The sequence below is a fragment of the Triticum dicoccoides genome, unplaced genomic scaffold (genome assembly GCF_002162155.2).
Source record: "Triticum dicoccoides isolate Atlit2015 ecotype Zavitan unplaced genomic scaffold, WEW_v2.0 scaffold1555, whole genome shotgun sequence".
Classification (NCBI taxonomy): Eukaryota; Viridiplantae; Streptophyta; class Magnoliopsida; order Poales; family Poaceae; genus Triticum; species Triticum dicoccoides.
This window is the reverse complement of record NW_021211052.1, coordinates 79094-94292: the sequence shown is the minus strand read 5'-3', so window position 1 is coordinate 94292 and position 15199 is coordinate 79094. Positions and strand designations below refer to the sequence as shown.

Sequence of the window (15199 nt, the reverse complement as noted above, 5' to 3'; positions counted from 1 at the left end):
GGGAGATGGTGGGCTGCCGCTTAGAGGACCATGAGATGAGAGAGTCACCGAAGAAGACACAATATCCGGACGTAGATCGTCGAGTGTCGGGGCATCCGGCCCAATCCGCATCCGTGTAAGCAAAGAGCTCAGTGGAGGCGGAGGCGCGTAGACGAAGACCGAACGTCGGTGTGCCACGAATGTACTGGAGAATGCGCTTGACCAAAGACCAGTGAACATCACGAGGCGAGTGCATGTGCAGGCAAACCAGCTGCACGGCGAACTGAATGTCTGGTCGGGTGAGCGTGAGGTACTGAAGAGCACCAACAATACTGCGATAGAGGGCGACATCCGTGGCAGGTTGGCCAGCAGTGGCAGAGAGCTTCGGCTTGGCCTCAGCAGGAGTAGTAGCAGGTTTGCAGTCAGTCATACCAGCACGATCCAGGAGATCAAGAGCATATTGTCCTTGATGAAGAAAGAACCCGGAAGTGTCACGTCGCACATTGATGCCGAGGAAGAAGTGCAGAGCTCCCAAGTCCTTGAGCCAAAACTCAGAGCCAAGACGACCGATGATGTCGCGAAGTAAGTCCGCCTGAGAGGCGGTGATGACAATATCGTCAACATATAGAAGAAGCATGGCGACATGATCAACTCGATGAAGCACAAACAGCGACGTGTCGGAGGTGGTGCTGCGAAAACCGAGAGCAGTGAGGAATGCTGCAATGCGTTGATACCACGCACGGGGCGCCTGCTTCAAACCATAGAGAGACCGTGAGAGCAGGCAAACATCATCAGGTCGAGAGGGATCGACAAAACCAGTAGGCTGCTGAAAGAGAACACGCTCCTGAAGATGACCATAGAGGAAAGCGTTGTTGATGTCGAGCTGATGAACAGGCCAGTGACGAGATGCGGCAATTTGAAGAACAACACGAATCGTGGCGGGTTTGACAACCGGGGAGAAGGTCTCCGAGAAGTCAACACCGGCACGTTGTGCAAAACCGCGAACAACCCAGTGGGCCTTGTACCTGTCCAGAGAGCCATCGGGAAGAAGCTTATGCCGAAAAACCCACTTGCCGGTGATAATGTTAGCACCAGGGGGCGAGGAACCAATGTCCAGGTCCGGTTGGCGACGAGAGCATCATACTCAGCACGCATAGCCGCTAGACAACGCGGATCACTCAGTGCAGAACGCACCGAGCGCGGTACTGGAGAGATGACCGTGACGCTGAGATTGTGGTAGCAAGGGTTCGGTTGGTGGATCCCGGCTTTAGCACGCGTCACCATGGAATGATGAGGCGGTGGAGGCGGGGGCCGAGCCCGGCGTCGAGGTAGAGGCACAACCGCTGAAGAGGACGAAGGCGTGGCCATGGGAGAGGCCGCTGGTGAGGCGGCCGTCGAGGCCTCAACGGAGACCGCAGACGGCGGCGTCAAGACCGCGGGCGAGGCCGCGGGTGGCGAAGAGGAATCCGCGGGGATGACCGCGGGTGACGGCGACGGGACCGCGGGCGAGGCCACGTGTGGCGAAGATGACGCCGTGGCCGAGACGGACGAGGCGGCAGACGAGGCCGCAGGCGACGTGGGGGCGGGCAAGGCCGCCTCCAACATGGGTGCAGGCGAAGCGGGAGAGGGGCCGGCCGAGACGCCTCCTGTGCCAAGCCAGCGAGGGCGGGCGCCGAAGCCCGGGGAGGTGAGATCAGCTCCGCCTGAGCCGACCAGACCAGAGGGACCCGAAGCCTGGAGGGGCGAGGCCGGCTCCACCTGAGCTGGCAAAGGAGGCCCCGCCGAAGGACCCGTCGGAGGTGCACGGGGTCATGGCGGAGGAAGCGCAAGCGCTCCACGAGGCCGTCGAGGGAGATCATCCGAAGACGGATTTGTTGTCGGTGTAGCCTGCTCAAAGGGAAAAACAACCTCAACAAAGTATACATGTCGTGAGACAAACACGCGACGAGAGACCGGGTCATAGCAGCGAAATCCTTTGGTGTTTGGCTGATAGCCGAAAGACACAAGCGAGAGATGTTGGGGTAACACAAGCTTATGTGGGGCGGCGGCGGTGATGTTGGGGTAACACAAGCAACCAAAAACATGAAGATCGTCATAGGAAGGGGGAGACCCGAACAGAAGATGATGAGGTGTATAGCTCCATCGCGGTTTGCATGGCCGGATGTTAAGAAGGAGAGTGGCGGTGGCAAGAGCATCGGGCCAAAACCGGGCGGGCATGTGTGCATGGAAAAGCAGCGCACGAACACTCTCATTGAGGGTGCGGAGAACACGTTCGGCGCGACCGTTTTGTTGGGAGGTGTATGGACATGTAAGACGGAAAACAGTGCCATGAGTGGAGAGAAGATGTCGAATGGCGAGGTTATCAAATTCTTTTTCGTTATCCGTTTGAAGATGAGCAATGGTGTGATGGAAGTGGGTGTAGACGTAGGCATAAAAAGCGTGGAGAGTGGAGGCGACGTCAGATTTATGGCGTAACGGAAAAGTCCAGGTGAAGTAAGAAAAATCATCTAAAATCACAAGATAATATGATAAGCCCGAATTACTAGGCACGGGAGATGTCCAAACATCACAATGAATAACATCAAAAGGAAAAGTGGCTATGGATGTAGACGAAGGAAATGGCAAGCGAACGTGTTTTCCTATGCGGCAAGCATGACATGTGTGAGCCGCCGATTTATTACAAGAAAAAGAAAAGGTGCTCAAAACTTTGTGAAGAGCGTCGGCGCCGGGATGACCAAGTCGAGCGTGCCAAAGCAAGACATCGGCATGAAGAGCAACCGGACCTCCACTCGTCGTAGGACCACATGGGTAGAGATCATCGGGGGAATCACATCGGTGTAGAACCCTCCGGGTGCGAGCATCCTTGACAGAGAAACCAAGAGCGTCAAACTCAACAATGACAGGATTTTCACGAGTAAGAGTTTTAACAGAACATAGGTTTTTGATTAAGGACGGTGAAACTAGCACATTATTAAGAGTAAGAGGCGAAGAGGGAAACGGAAGAGAGGATGAACCGTGATGAGTGATGGGAAGAGAGGAGCCATCACCCACCACGATGCGGGAGTTGAAGGGATAGGGAGAGGCACGGGAGAGGATACCGGGGTTGGAGGCCATGTGAGCTGCGGCGCCAGTGTCCATGTACCAATCGCCGCATCCATTGTAGGTGCTCGGCGAGGGTGCAGCATGAAGGGCGGAGAGGAGCGCCGGGTCGTAGACCGGTGAGGCGCCGCCATATGCGCCGTAGCCTGGGTAACCACCGTAGGCCGAGGGGCAACTGTAGGCCGGGGCGATGCCGTATGCCGCGGGAGCCGGCGTGGTCAGCAGCGCCTGATGAGAAGACGACCGTGGCCCGAGGATGCTTGGAGCAGGAGGGCGGGGGATCGGCAAAGAGTAAGCATGCACAACCCCCGTCCAGGGATATATTATACCCCGAGAGCCATGGCGGAGGAGGAGCAGCCGCGGTTGCAGCGGGAGGACGCGGCGCCGAGTTGGTGTTGCGGCCGCGACCCCCGCGGCCCTTTTGCTTGCGTCCACCGCCGGGCGCGGGCACGGGTGGCGGGGTCGGAGGAGGCGCGCGTGGTGCTGGCGGAGTTGGCGGAGCGCCGAGGCCAGCGGCGAGACCAACGTGGATGGCGGCGTGGGTCGCCTGCCGAGCAGTGTGACGGAGACGCTTTTCCTCCATGCGAAGATAGGTGACTGCCTTCGCGTACGTCGGCGTGACGAGGGAGAGGTTAGCGGCGGACTGGCCGAGGTCGGGGTGGAGGCGGCGGAGGAGGTTGGTGAGGAGGACGGAGTCGTCAATGGTCATGTCGACGTCGCGTAGTTCATCGGCGAGGACCTTCAGCCGCGTGCAGTACTCATCGATCGAAAGATTGTTTTGCTGCATAGTGAAGAACTCCCCTTGAAGAAAGACGCAGCGCTGGAGTTGATTGTCGAGGAAGAGATCACAAAGGCGCGTCCACATAGCATACGCGGACGGATCACGGGCATTCACCATGTTGAAGAGGCCGCCGGAGATGGTGAGGAAGAGCCACTTGACGATGCAGGCGTCCACAGCAAGCCACTCGTCGTCGTCCTTCATGTCGCGGAAGTCGACGCTCCCATCAACATGCTCGATGAGACGGTAAGAGCGGAACAACAACGCGAAGTAGGTGCGCCATGCGTTGTAGGACGGCGAGTCGAGGTCGAGGATGACCGGTACGTGGTCTTTGATGTGAAGTTCGTTGAGGCGGTCGGAGGTGAACATGGCGCCGGAGAAGGAACCGGCGTCGGATGCGTCAGCCTTGGCCATGGTGGTGTCGGGTGGTTTGGGTTTGGGTGGTGGGGAAGGGAGCGGCGGCGGCTACAGAAGATGGATGGGAGCGGCGGCGACTGTTAGGGTTTGGAGAGGAAGGTAGCGGCGGTAGGGAGAAGAAGGGAAGCGGCGGCGGCGGCTACGGGAGAGGTGGCAGCGGCGGCAGCAACGTGAGGGGTTTGGGGAGGAGTGGGCGGCGGCGGTGGCTACGGGAGAAGTAGCGACGGCGGCGGCGCTAGGGTTTGGAGTTGGCGCGGCGGCGGCAGCGACTAAAGGGAGGCGCGGTGGCTGCGGGTTGTGGAAGTGAGAAAAGATCACGGTAAAACTGATACCATGTAGAGAGAATATTTGGTGCAACTCAATTGTATTCCAGGAAGTCGGTCACAATATATACACACAATGTCTTGCGTGACAAAGATACTAATCCTACCATATCTTTAGGAGTCAACTATACAAGACTAGAGAAGATAGGATAAGCTATTCAAATATGTCACGTTCAACAATGAGCGCAAAGTCAAAACAATTCTTGGACTTTGTGATGGCTACTTCGACGGGATTAACATCAACGCCCGCAGAGCTACGCAGACAACGATCGTCGACTCGCATTCGTCAGGGACAAACCAAGCAAAGCTGCAAACAAACTCCAAAGATCTGCGTATCTACACGCACAGAACAGAACCCGGGAATATCCTAGGAACAAACCCAATCTGATTAAGGGGGAGGAGACCGCGTACCTGTTGGGATAGACGGCACCCTGGAGCTAGACCACGACGGTGGACGAGAACGGCGGGTATGCTTCGCCGGCGTCGCCGCGCGTGCTGGTCAAGGCGCAAACAGGAGCAGGAGGAGGAATGTGAGGGAGGCGGTCGGGGACCACCTGGAGGGTACCATATGGCGTCCACCAGATGTCATGGGTCAGCGTCCGGACGCCGGTGCCGCATGTGCAAAAAAGCACGAGACATCAAGCTACAACAGGTTGAAGCCAGCAGATCGCCCAGGGCACAACCGGTGGTGACAACGCGCTGCACCTAGCCTCTTCCCGTCGATGGCGCAATGGCGCGCTCCTCCAGACGGAGCAGCGGCAACGTCCTCTTTTGAAGAAGATCAAGGCATTGAGAACGATTGGCATGAACAACTAATCCAATAAGCTTGATGTAGATTGCTAGTCCCCGTTTCGGATATAAAAGAACAAGAAATGAGAAAGACTTGTAATGTGGTAATCATACAAAGATATTAACGGTGGGGGATCAAAACCTCTTCCAATAAACAAACACTCTAAAACTGTGCTCCTCTTGGATAAACACATTTGATGCACCTAAGGATCCAAATTGAATATAGTCATGGATGATATGACCTGGTCTACAGATCCGCATCCTACACAATAATCAAAGACGTGATATTAGTTACCATCAGCAGGCACCATTAGCGTACGCAAATAAATGAGCATCTGTAAAATCATTTACTTCCTCGATTCTAGATGTGAAATAGATATAAAGATTTGTTTACCTTCTGAATCCATCAGGAACATCCTATATTCCTATGCACTACATATCCTCATCCAAACTGTAATTTTCTTCCTGTAGGAGGTTGCCCACCACAATTGTTTTGATGTTACTTTTGTGGATAAATTTAGTGCAGCTTCAACCAGCTCCTGAAGTTGGGCTCGTTCCTAGATTGCAGAACTACTATGATCAAACAAAGTGTTAATTATCTCTTATCAGAGACGTAGAGAGACCCAGTGACAACTGGAAGTAAGAAATTGCTACAAAAGTAGAGTAAAAACGTGCTCCTACCGGATTTCACCGATGCCGAAGAGTATGGCAAGGCCGCATCGCACCGCCGTCTCCCGCGCGGCAGATCCGGCCGCCGGCACTCGCGTGGCTTGAAGATAGAGACAAGGAAGACCCACTGCGAGCTGGTGTACCGCTCCTCTCAGACGTGATGGTGGCCGCGGCAGCGGCGGCGACGACGGCGGCGGTGGGTTCCAGATGGCGACGGCGGCGGTGGGTTCCAGACGGCAACGGAGTCGTCGCTGAGCCCGTGAGCGAGGGGTCATGCTCATGATGGCGGTGCCCGCCTTCTAGCCTGGGGCACGGTGGAGGGGATGGGAGAGGCGGCGGCGAGCGAGAGGTAGCGTGGGAGGGAGGGAGGGAGAGGTGGAGCCGAAGTTCCCCCTTTCTGTCTTGTTCTGTTTTTTTTTCTTTCGCTCTGGCATAGTAAAAAGTGAGGCATAAATATCCCTCCGCCCCGATGACGTGGCTATCGCGAGAGATCCCTCCTTGCGCCACCGTTAATAGGTTGTACTAGAGGCTGGGGCGCCACCTGGTGGCGCCTCCTGAGGCGGGCCTGTGCTCACTTATTTTGTCTTCGCACATTCGGCTGCCATATTTCGTTCCGAGTCTCATTCATGTACATCAATATGGTCGTATGAGATAACATTAGCATCTCTTGATGTCTTGGATGTACCAATATAAAATAGATTCATTACAGTCATTCCTTGATGGATCAATAAGAAAGAAAGAAAATTGTGAAGAATCTACTTCACTGTATATGTATGATAGGTTGCTCTACCATCTACAAAACAAAGAGATGGAAAAGGGAGAGATCTGGCATTAGATGAAAACCAATTTGCACTTCACACCAAGACCATTTTTTAAAACATGTTTATACCATATATGCATGGATCGATAAGACGACAAATGTCAAACTATTTTCTCTGTAGTCTTTGTTCATCAGTCACATTTACGGATCCAAATTCACTCAATAAGTTTGTTATTTTCAGAGCCATCAATCCATAAACCATAAAGCACCTAAAATCAGACATACCATGACCAAGGGTATAATTAATCTAACCATATTCTCAAACTCGGCGGGATGCAAAATCACAACTAAAACACACTGGGGGCAACAAAACAAAGGCACCGACTGATCTAAGTATTTGATGCACTAAGTATTTGATGCACGTCAAATTTGAGCGGTTCTTTTCCCGTATAGATGCATACTTCATGATTTACTTGTTGAATGCATTATGTAAATATATCACAATATAAATAGGCCAACTCATACCAAAATCTAAAGAAATACATCAAAGCATATGCTCAGCGTACACAAGAGTAGAATGGCTACTCGCTTGTTTACAAACAAAGCAAAGGCTGTGCCTGTACATCACCCTAGTATATGTAGCACGAGATTCATTGTTTATTCTTCAATGCCTAAGAAGCTAGCAGACATTCTCTTATCTATTTTACACAAACTAACTCTGTGACTCACCAGCGCGACATTAGTTAACAGCTGACTCCTCAGGATGCCTGAAACTCCAGTTGTCAATATATGGCGAGAACGTCCTAGCAGATGAAATTTATCCCTGAAATCACCGAGTATGACACGATAAGGATCATTTGAAGGAACTTTCTTCCAGAACTCTGCAACAAACATTTTCTGAATAATGGGCAGATTCCACAAGCAAATAAATTTTCGCAAGAAACAGGATAAAATCAAGCAGTTTACGCAACTGCAAATGATTTTTAGTCCCAAGCAGATGAAAGGACACAAATACCCATGACTACATGATAACATCAAAGTTTTCTCTAAGACCATGATATATAATCAATAGAAGTTAAAGTATCTAGTTGTCAGGAAACCTATCTTTCATAAAACTGATGGTCAATCTTAAAAGCAATAGCATACATCGGTTTTTCTCCTAGAAGATATATTGGATTTACCTTAGAGATTATGCTAATGCACTATGTGATTAGTGAACTGTTATAACTTACAAGATCCAAAGCAGAACCAATAAGGCTCTTCAGTCAACCATAAAACTGGAGATGTTCTCTGCCAGTCAGCATTCCCAAAGCATACTGCATCCCAAAAATAAGACGTTTGTCATCAGCTTGACCAAAATTACTGAAAAAATATTTGAAACAAAGAAGTGTGTATCTCATTCTGTGGACAAACTCCCATGTTATTGTATATGTTTTCCATGTCAGTATGTATGTTGAAATCCTGTACAAATGCATTCCCTGATGTTGACTTTGAAAATCAATCATCTGTCAGGCATGAGCGAGAAGGACAAATACCACGGTAGAATTAACAACTAACCAATGATAGTACACAACTCGGAACTTTCAAAAAGAGTTACTAATTTAATCATGAAGAAAGATGGATAAATTGACCCGCAATGCAGATGAATAATAAAGAAGATCGCAAATGAAAGAATAAGCATGGGTCAGATTATAAAATCAGAATTGACGTGTTTAAAAAATGAGGATTGAACAGCAGTGTAGCCACTGTTTCGCTCCTGTAGTACTTGATCAATAGTCTCCCTCTGTGATTCTCCACAAATTCCAGTTGAAGAATTAGTTCAAGAGTAAGTAAGAAGACATCACGTTGGCTTCCAGCCCTTCATTTCCACTTCCATCTTCTATGATGCAACTTGATGAACCATCAACACTGGAACATGATCCTGCGTCAAGGTTCAATTGTAGCCATAACATTCGCATTGCATTCCCCTGTTCACTGGGAAATGAGCTATCTGTGCTTGAACTTGGAGTAGCGTGTCGGCTCATAATATTAACCCATGTTGCCTTGGCATGAACTTGGAGCAGGGCGCCAGCTCATAATAGTAATCCCCATTAATTGAATGTCATCATAGTCGGAAGGCACACTTGAAGTTAGATCACAACGCCAGCTCATAATAGTAACCCCGGTTGACTTAGAATAATTTACATCTGCAGATTACTCAACAGATTAACTCATATATTTCCAAGTCACAATATTTGATTCTTCATCTTCATGTTCATCTCTGGTCATGCTCTCTCTACTCTCAACATTGACATCAGACAATGAATCCAGTAGCCGAAGCCTCCTTGGTGCAATGCCCTGTTGGGAAAATATATAGTTCGTACGCACATTAGACTGTAACTGCTGATGCATGGGATTAAATCCAAATCCATTGCTCCATGCATCCTTCTGCACAAATGAATCGTCCATGCTATTGAACAAATCTTGCAAGACTCGTCGCTGGAGTCCATGGAGTACATCTGGGGATTAGTGCCATAAGGAACAATGCTGCATTGTCATATAATTCACTTGGTTGCAGATCTGTGTCATCATATAGCTACTCACCCTGAGACTGCCGAGAACAAACAAATATAAGAAGGCAGACAATAATCATAACATATACAGCAGAGCCAAAATAATTATTACCTGCATGATCCCAGTGTCTGGATCATACTGAACTTTAGTAGATGCAGTCGACGAATGCTCATCTAGATCAGCAATTGTTTCATTCAAAAAATCTTCCACTGACTTATGAGGTAAATGAAGTAGAAGATCGTTCAACATGGCATCTTCATGCGATAACATGGGGGCAGAAACGGTTGAAAATTCATGAGAACCAAGATTTTTTGCATGTGAATCAATTAGGTGCGCCAAAGAGCGAACCGACATGTCCGCCTGCTTTATTATATATCATAAATTATTATGAGGACCTGAATTCACTTTGAGAGACTGTACATAGAGAGTTCTCCTCACATTCAGACTTTCATCAACATTACCACGAAAAGGCATGCTTAAAACATTTACTTCATCTGTCCCTGAATTGCCATTTCGGTCTGCAAGCAACCTCGTAACCGGTGCACCAAGAGTTTCAATTGTACCTGGCAACTCAATTGGACATCCATGCAGACCAGATTCAAGAGATTCCTTATTTAAGAGTGATAGTTTCCTCGTTTGCTTCCATGTTGTCAGGAGTGGAAGAGAGTAGCCACTTCTATCCATTTCCTCCAGAATGGAGCTCTCAGTTTTGTCCACTTGCTTTTGAAATAGGCGGTAGATAACATAACAACCCTGAAAGTACACAAATATCACATCAGAAGTATCAGATGAGTAGTAGTAACCATTGCCAATCCAGGGGCAAAAAAATGTTTATTCATTGAGTGCTCATAGCGTGCAGACAATCAGATTTGTACTGTGTTGATTATGGTGTTACTTCATTTTACATGATAAAATCAAAATGGTAGGTTTCCGAAGATGTTCCATCAATGAGCCTGCTATATCTAAGAACTTAGAACTGAACTGTGAACTGAATCTAACAGCACTGTCACGAAGAACTGAGAAAGAAACAGATAAGAGACCCATACCTGCTCAGACAAGAGACCAATACCAGCTCGCCAGACTCAAACTCTAGCTCGATGATGCGGTACTCGTGCATAATCCAACCAGTACGCTCCCCTTTCGGGGCACGTCCTCGGTGGAACACAAGGGTCTTCTTCATGCCAATCATCTGCTGCTTCTCGCGGTGACGCATGAACATGATGGAGTCAGCCATCTCTACGACCTTTCTGGATTGGCTAAGTATCAATCATCACAAGCAACAACTTGCTGAGGAAAAAGGTTATTAATATGTCACAAGTCAGGCCAGTTATTATCATGGGGAAAACACAAGTTTGCAATGTCTCATAGCACCTTCTTTGTTGGCATAAAGGATGTGGCATTTGTAGAGATAGAATATACGTGGATGACGAATGCATGAGAACACAGATTCACTTCACATATCACATACAAAATTTCCCATGTGAACCCTTTCTTTTGACAGAAAGGGTGATGACTTACGACAACATGATCATTAGAACCAATCTTGTTTAGCATGGATTCAAGACATAATGTTTTTTTTCTTCAGATAACAAGACATAGTGAAGCTAGCAGCAACTGTATTTGTCATCTGAAAAGGCGCAGAAGCTTTTGATGCAGACAATTATACCTCTTCTATTTAGCACAGTTATCCATGTCGACTCTATCTTTGATTTTGCTACATGATCGGATGATCCTAATCCAAGGAGAGAATTTCAGCATATGCCATCAGAAGTAATCCATCAAAATTCTGTGGCTCAAACGCTCATAATGTCTTGTATGCAGTTGGCTATGCAAACGATACGTTAACAAGCGCACCACAGTGTTGACTAATGCACTTATTAACTGAACCTGGATGAACATAATCCAGGTATATCTATAATCTATCTTGAGTCTGCAAGGATCCATATAACTGTTAATAGAAAAATTATCCACAATAATATATGATTATAGATTATTTTGCAAACTAAGGTGATGGAGCCAATGAGCTATATATACTTTATTATCAAGAAATAGTTATGGATAATTTTGCGTTCTTTCTTCAGGATACGGGCATGAACAATCTTCAGCGCACATAAACAACCGAAACAGCACGCGTGCCACACACACAACTTATCTCAGCACTGAAAATTATCCCCCAAGAAAGACGACAGTTCCGGTCATTGACTAATGCGATTGAAATATCACTGAGCAGAGAAACACATGCTTATAATACGATAAACAAAAGATACATTTGAGTATATAAATTCTAGAAGTTTGTTTCCTTATATCAAGGAACATATTAATTTAAAGTTGAGGTATGGAATATTTTGTTTCAGTGCCTTGAAGCAAATTTAGAAGTGGCCATCTTTATATATTTTGTCATTCTTTTTCGAAAAATATATTTTGTCATTGATGCCAAGCAACTTTCAAAGAGGCTATATTAATAAAAAAATTAGTGTTGTCCTGTAGTCAAGGGGAAGGGACTTTATAAACTGCCGCACGATATCCAGAACAGGTCCATCTCTGCGAAATGGCATAACTGAATAGTCGACACATAGGACCAGTCCCTGCTGAGTGTGTTTAAGGGTCTGCTGGGTTCCTTTCATAGATACAACACCTGACCCCATATCCGCTTTGCTTTGTGGTGAGTAAAATCCATGACCAAGTATAATCTTGCTCCAGCTAGAAGCCTCACGCACAATGACATCAAGACCCTGTAAGATCTCCCTAGCCACAGGCAGCTCCGAGAATTGGCTTAGAGGAAGCTGCTTCTTGAACTCTACTGATACAATGTAGGTCTTTGAACAAACTCTGACACGGAATAAACCTTCTGGCAGTTGTGCAACAGTAAATAGGTTTCTCTTTCCATAATAAGCAACAGCCGATGAAAGCTGCCGAAAGCTGTCATCCTTGAAAAGCTCGGCCTTTGCAGAAAGAAAATCTGCATTGGAGAGCTCCTTGCCAGAAACCTTTGAAGGCGCTGGATCAAACTTGATATCTATGTCATAGTGAAAAAAGGTTGACAGCTTTGAGTACTTGACTATGAAGTGGTTTACCAAAAGCTGGACCCTGGCTTGACATAATGTTCCACCACCATCAGGTCTTTGCATGGGCACACGTATGCCATTGGGAGACACAGCACTGGGGGCGCTAATGGTTCTAATTTTGCCACTTCTTTGGAGCTGATGCGTTCTAGTGAAAAAGGAAGATTAGTTAGAATTAGAAACAAGGTAAATTTGCACGAGCCAAATACTCAACAAAAATATATCTTTTCCTTCGAGCTTATGTTCTAATACGATTTTTTTTCCAAGTCAACATAGGAAAAATTGCTAATCATTCAGAACTTTCGGTAAAATTAAACAGTGTCTGAATCTTCTTAAACTGCAAGCTGGCAAACAAAATAAGGCTACCTGAAATCCTAGTTTTCCCTTTTTCACAAGTGCTCTGTATCCTCTCAAACAAATAACTCTCATGTGCAAACAGTGGAATAAAAATTGCAAATTATTCAAAATTAGTAATTTAAGTGTGTGCCTAAACAAGGCATTGCCACAAATTCCTCTCGCTTGTTTTGCATAACAACTATAGTAACAACCTTATCATCCTCAAATTAAATGCTTCCTCCAGATACAAACTTGATATAAGGTTAATCACTAACAGGTAGGAGTATGAGCCAAGATCTAGTGGAGATTATCATTCAGATAGATCTCATCTATAATTACTTGTTTCAATCCATACTGAACACAAAATTATATGAAACCTAAGCTAACTCGAGGAAGAGGATATCACACAATGCTAGGATGGTACGAAAATTAATCTAGCATCTCAAGGAAGAAGAATAGTGCACAAATCTGCAAGGGCCGAACAAAATACAGTGATCGCACTCCCATCATTCTAGTCAACGATAAGAAGTTCCCTGCTATACCATCAGCACAGAGAGATAAGGAACGCCTTGATCAATCGCATAAACAAGTGGAACCATACTGTGTAGACTCAATTCACCATCACAAATCCCTAGATTACTTGACGAGCCGTCAAGGTATTGAACATTGCTTAGGAACAGAGTATGCTAAGTTAAGCAGGGCAGGGGAAAGCGCTTACCGACGGATCCAGATGAGCCCCCCGCCTCCTCGGACTCAACCCTCCTCGCCGCAGACGCTGGCGCCGGCGCCGGCGCCCTCACCGGGGCGTAATCCCCGGGTCTTCCGGCGGGCCGTATCCCACGCGTTCCCACCACGCCCACCGCCGGGGCTGTACCCACGCCCACCACCGCCAGGACCACGCCCTCCCGGCCCGCCTCTGCCGTAGCCGCCGTTTCTGCGGCGAGGCCGACGTCGGCGAGTGGGATGTGGCAGCGCGGGGCGGCGGAGCAGAGGCGAAAGCGAGGGAGACGAGGAGGTCGCGTGCGAGCAGGGAGAAAGGGGAACCCGTGCAGCGCGAGCTGAGATATTTTCTGAGAGCCGTTTTTGTCGCGTTCGATCCTACGTGGCACGTGCGAGCGAGCGCCCTTGTAGCGGCTGTTAAAGGGTTTAATGTTCGATCCGTAGTTTCAGAGATTTTTCGTTGGTCGCCATTGAAAGGATGTTGGGAACTTGTCGGTAGTCCCTTAACAAATGGCAACATTCTAGTGAAAAAGTCATCACTAACGGGAAGATGGATAGGCGAATGGCAGGGCTGGAGAGGATTCGAAGTGGAGAAGAGATCATGGACATAAATTAATTTGAGTGCAGCTAGGGTTGTTGTGTGAGAGAGTAGTAGTGGTTTGCAACTCAATAGTAACAATATAAAGCTCGGCGATAGGACGTGGAGTTTCTACGCCTGAGCTCATATGCTCCTGCTATGAACAGTAAAATAAATAAAATAAAAAATATTTCAAAAAATTCTGAATTTTTTTTTGGCATACTTTAAGAAATGTTTGTTGTGCATGCAAAATTTCATTATGAAATGACATTGGTGAAAGACATGGTAAAAAAACAAAAACGATACTCTGAAAATGTTACTTTCAAACGCATTTTGAAGCTCTGATTTTGTTTTTTTTGCGACGACCTCCACCAATGTGATTTCGTGATAAAATTTTGCGTGCACAACAAACATTTCTTAAAGTATGCCACAAAAAAAATTCAGAATTTTTTGAAATGTTTTTCTATTTTATTCATTCCACTGTTCATAGCAGGAGCATATGAGCTCAGATGTAGAAAGGTACTTTCGTCGGTGATAGGCTATCTTTGATGGTTCCAGAATCAAACTGCAAGAGATGGTGCAAATACACGGGCGGTGATCACCTCTTCGCCCGGCTCGCTCCCGTGAGCGGCGGGCGAAACCCTTGCTCGCGTCGCCGCCGCCTTAACCCTCGCCTTCCCCCTCCTCGCCACCGCCGGCGCGCGCCGCCGGGAAAAGCCCGGTCGGCGTAGGCGGCGGCGGGGCCTTCTTCCTCCTGGGTGGCCGCTCGTAGCGCGGGATGCGGCGTTCATCGCCAGGACGCGGCGGCAGCGTCTCGGGCGGCCGGGCCTGTGGCGCGGGGCGGGCGCGGACGATGTGGCGGCTGCATAGGCCTGGACCGGCATGGGGTGGCGGGGCTACGCGTGCCTGGTCGGGCGGTTGGATGTGGCGGCGGGTGGTTCGGTGGTGCCGGCTTTTGCTTGGCAGCGCGCAGGGGGTGGAGGGTGACGGCGGCGGGGCTGTGTGTGGGCTGCTCGCCGGTGCCGATCCGGCCTGGCCTGGCTGGCAGCTCGCGCCCGTGGCGGCCATGGCGGCCCGATCTAGATCGACCAGATCTGGCGCCCGGCGCTGCGGTTGGACCGGGGCTGCCTCCGGCTG

At 48.4% G+C, this 15199-nt stretch overlaps 1 pseudogene; it reads right to left on the bottom strand.

Moving 5' to 3' along the window:
* Positions 1-7320: 7320 nt before the first annotated feature.
* LOC119344153 lies at positions 7321-13825 on the bottom strand (annotated as a pseudogene).
* Between the last annotated feature and the right edge of the window lie 1374 nt (positions 13826-15199).